Here is a 4,738-nt window from a genome sequence, read left to right on the forward strand (position 1 = left end):
CTCCTAAATCACTCGTACGCACAACTTAAGAACAAATCTGTGCGTACGAACAGTTCTTGCATGAGGCCCATTGTCTCAGTCAGTGGACTTGTTGTGAGTGGTTTTTGGTTATTCTTCTGGTTTCTGTTTCTCCTGCCTGTCTCTGCTCCAGCCCCCTCCACTCTCACCTGTTCCTTTTCTCTCCCAGGTGTTTCTTGTTGGAGCTCATTAGTTCTCCTGTATATTCTGCTCTCTGTCCTGAGAATTAAACTGACACACTGGATAAAACTGAAAGGAAGTAAAGAAGAAAGCCCTGCTTTCTCAAGTATTAAACAACTGTTGGGAATATTCCAAGTTTCAGAGGAATGGGTTTGGGTAGAAAGGAAATCAATGGGCTAAATTATACGAACTAGATAACAAAACATTCCTCACAGAATAACCCAATCAGTGTCATTCCTTCATGGTTAAACCCACAGATAAAAGCAGATGTGAGCAAATTGGAAAATAAAAAAAATAATGGAAATGAAATTGGTGTTCAAACAAGTGTGTATATCAGACATTCATACTAGCTACAGTTACCTAAAAATTTACATTGATGGATCAAAGAACACAAAGGGGGGTGTGAGAACAGGGATATTTATACCAGAGTTTCAAAGATGCGTTTCCAAATGACTTTCAGATCCTCCATTTGTGTTCACAGCTGAGATGATGGCCGTAATCATCAGTTTGCAATGGGTGGAGGAAGTCAGACCAGAGAGGATGTGTGCACAGATTCCAAGGCAGTCATAAAAAACATTCAGTAGTGATGGGCAGTTTGAAGCTGAAGCTTCAACGCACGCATTGAAAAAAACAACACACTGTTTCAGAAGCACTGTGTCGGAGCTTGATTNGATTTATTTATTTATGAAAACCATAAACAGTAACTTTATTCCCACCCACAAAAAATAAATAAATAAAATTTGTTCAAGCAACACAATGACAACCTGATATCAAACAGAAATATCTCATTAAAAAGCTGTCATCTCCATCACGATGAAGAGCTTCACTTTGTGTTGTGTCAAGCAGCTTTTCATATTTTGGCCACAGGATGGAGCCAAAGAGAAATGTGTTGGAAAGCTTTGAGTAATGAACCCTTTTTCAAAGCAAGCTTCAGTGCTTCAGAAAAGCTTCATTTGCCCATCACTAATATTCAGTCTAAAGGAAACAACAGGAAGGATATTTTATTAGAAATCCATCACAGTTTGTTCTGCTGCACAGGGGTGGTGTGGATGTACAGTTTTGTTGGGTGCCAGCACATGACGGGGTAGGCAAACTAAACTGCAGATAAACTGACTAAAAAAGCTTCGGGCAGTGAAATAACAGTACATATTCCATTTGGGAAAGCAGAGGGTAAATCAATAATTAAAAGGAAAGAAGTAGAAATATGGCAAAAAAGGTGGAATGAAGACAAGAAAGGATGATATTTATATAAAAATCAGTGGTAACAAAGAACTTTGGAGAAAGAAGCCRAAGAGAAGAAGTAAGAGTCGGTCGTACATTGCTGAAAAACTATGTATGTTTAATGAAAAGTGAAATGAAAAGTGTGAGGGTTGTGGAGAAAAGGAAAATGTCGAACATCTTCTGAAGAAACGTGCAGCTGAAAGAGAGAAATGAAGGAAAAGGAAGAAGAGTCAGAGCGAGAATGGAATCTTGGGAACAGAAGAGGAAATAAGTTATTAGAAAAGCATTACTTAAATATCTACATAATAAAAAATTGAAAAGTAGAATTTAATTAAGAGGTTTTAGATTTTCACTCTTGTACAGTAGGTGGCGGTATGCACATTTTAATCTGTTTGCAATCCACCAATAAATGAAAGAAAGAAGAAGACAGTCATGTCATGTTCCTAGATTCTTGTATATGCCTTCTGCTGCAATGCCAGCCTTTTGTTTTTGTTGAATTAAGAATTTAGACCRGCTATCTATTATGTGCAAAGCAGACTACGGCTACCCTGCTGGAGAGTTGGTACAGGGTTCTGCTAAGGTGAGCCTCATTGTAACTTCATGTTGCTGTGGCCCATTGTCCCATCTCATAAAACATTTCTCCAGACACATTTGGGTCTTAGTTTATGGTGTTCTGGCTCAGCTCCCGCTTCACCACGACAGACCRGTACAGCRCCCGCATCACTGCAGATGCAGCACCAATCCRCCTGTCAAACCCCCGCTCCATTCTTCCCTTATTCGTGAAACAGACCCCAAGATACTTAAACTCCTCCACTTGGGGCAGGACCTCCTCCCTGACCCAAAGAAGGCACCCTACCGGTTTCCGGCTCAAGACCATGGTCTCAGGTTTGGAGGCACTGATCCTCATCCCAGAATTAGCTTTTTATGCAGATTAAATTGGCCAYAAGTAAACTGTAGAACTGTTGGCAGAGAACTGTGCATGCCTTTCTTTTTGTTGTTGTCGTTGTTGTTGTCATTGTTGTTGTTGTTTGAGAAATGGAACGAGGAAAAGTGCAAGTTATTACATTTTTTCTTTTTAGTTTTGTCTCTAGTGAACAACAAACATCTACAAAATTAAACTCACTGTTATTTTGTCCTGGTGGCATCCAATTTTCCCAGGGTACAACTGCATCTCCTGCTATGTGTGCAACTTGTTGAATGCTGAGACAAGTTTAGGCTGTTTCTCTGATTGCCTAAAAAAGAATCAATATGCCTGTTTGGGGCTGGATAAGGAAGAGTGATTGTGAAAGAGTGATGATGAAAGCACTGCCGAGGTGTGAGAGCAGCAGACACGTGACTCCACATCTTCCAAACGCAAACACGGGTCTGCCCTCGAACAGATTATGCATTTACAAGCTCCACATTACAACAAAAATCTGACGAGGACAACATGATTTGAACGATCTCACCATAAAATTTCAACCAGCATGACGATTGCCGAGCGCCGAGTCGTCGCAGTATTTCTGAAAGCCTTCTGAATGATATCAGAATGTGCACTCATTGCATTGATTTGGCCTATGATGCATGCTTTACGGAAATAAATGGTGTATCTTTGAACCAAAATCACGTCAGAAGAGTCTATTGAAACTGAGCTTATTTTAGTTRTCTTTTCCTGAGGTGATGTAAACAAATGTGCTATTTGTGTGCTCCTTCACAGCATTTTTTTTCCTGTACACCTACACTGACACCAAGCTGATTACAAATGTGCTGTTTTATTAAACCAGAACTCCAGCCAAACACATTACTTGCTCATAATAATTATAAATGGCTTCCATTTTTAACAGCTTCCCCCTTAACTTTATGCTGCTTCATATTTCGATGAACAGCAGTCAAAGCCTTCCTGGCCCAGTAAAAGAACGCTGTTTGTCAGGCGAAAAAAGGAGAACAAACAAAACTGAGTGCAACATCTGTGCCTGGATTCTGCCTCTGATATTACTGTGTCAGAACAGTTACAAATAAAACACTGCAGTGAGTTATACTTCCGCTTCATTCTCTATGTGCTATGTAACGTTTGTGGAGATGGGATCAAAAAGAATAATGCATGGCCAGGAGTTATCTTGTGGTCATAAGATACTTAATGCATGGCCACAAGATAATAATGCATGGCTATGCATTACATTGTTTTAAATTCAGTGTCACCAGATGGGCTCTGTAGGTAATAACTACATATGAAAAAAAAAAAAAAAAAAAACGATGGAAGTCTGAATTTTGTGGGATTAAAAAAATATGACGTTTTTATTTGTTTTCCTGCCATGGTCACATTTAGAGACTAAGACATGCATGTTTACCTTATAAATAAATGTAAGTTGATTCAGTTGTGGGCTTGAAAAAGGAAGTAAACCTGCTTAATTTCTAGTTTTATAGCTCTTTTTGTGGGTATTCTGACACCTACAGACTTCTGAGGTGGTGAGACGTTTGTCATTACGCTGGAAGTGCAAACAGGCTGTTGCAGGCAAAAAGCAAAATACTGAGTGTTAACAAAGTGAATAATTGCTTTATTTTTAGTGCTAGCATGAGACTGTCAACTAAAAAGCAAGTTTTCAAAAACAGCTGAGAAAGTAATGCTTTTGATGTAAAAGAGCTTAAAAAACAGCTGAAATTGAAGCTGTATAGAATTTACAAATTTATCATCTTAAGTATGAAAAAAGTCAGAAATCAGAAGTACCCTCCACGGTTGTAAATGTAGTGTATTATCAGATTCAGTAACTAGTCAACAGTAAACCACTGTTTTTGTTGTCACACAATCAACACATCCTAAATTTCTGACAGTCCAAGTAAAAACTGTTCAGCCACATTTTAAATCCTCCAAAATAACAGGAAACATTTCACAGCAGCTTAAACATTCTAATTATGTCACAGATTTTGGTACTGCTGTCATATTCTGGCAGTGTTTTCACACAGGGTTCAAACTTTGGAGAAACAAAAATATCTCCAATRAGACACGTGAGCAGTCCATCCATCCATCCATTTTCTTCCGCCTATCCGGGGTCGGGTCGCGGGGGCAGCAGCTTTAGAGTGGAGGCCCAGACCTCTCTTTCCCCAACCACTTCTTCCAGCTCCTCCCAGGGAACTCCAAGGCGTTCCCAGGCCAGCCGAGAGACATAGTCCCTCCAGCGTGTCCTGGGTCTTCCTCGGGGCCTCCTCCTGGTGGGACGTGCCCGGAATACCTCACCAGGGAGGCGTCCAGGAGGCATCCTTACCAGATGAGCAGCGGCTCTACTCTGAGTCCCTCCCGGATGACCGAGCTTCTCACCCTATCTCTAAGGGAGAGCCCAGCCAC

This window comes from Austrofundulus limnaeus, unplaced genomic scaffold (genome assembly GCF_001266775.1).
Source record: "Austrofundulus limnaeus strain Quisiro unplaced genomic scaffold, Austrofundulus_limnaeus-1.0 Scaffold71, whole genome shotgun sequence".
Taxonomy (NCBI): domain Eukaryota; kingdom Metazoa; phylum Chordata; class Actinopteri; order Cyprinodontiformes; family Rivulidae; genus Austrofundulus; species Austrofundulus limnaeus.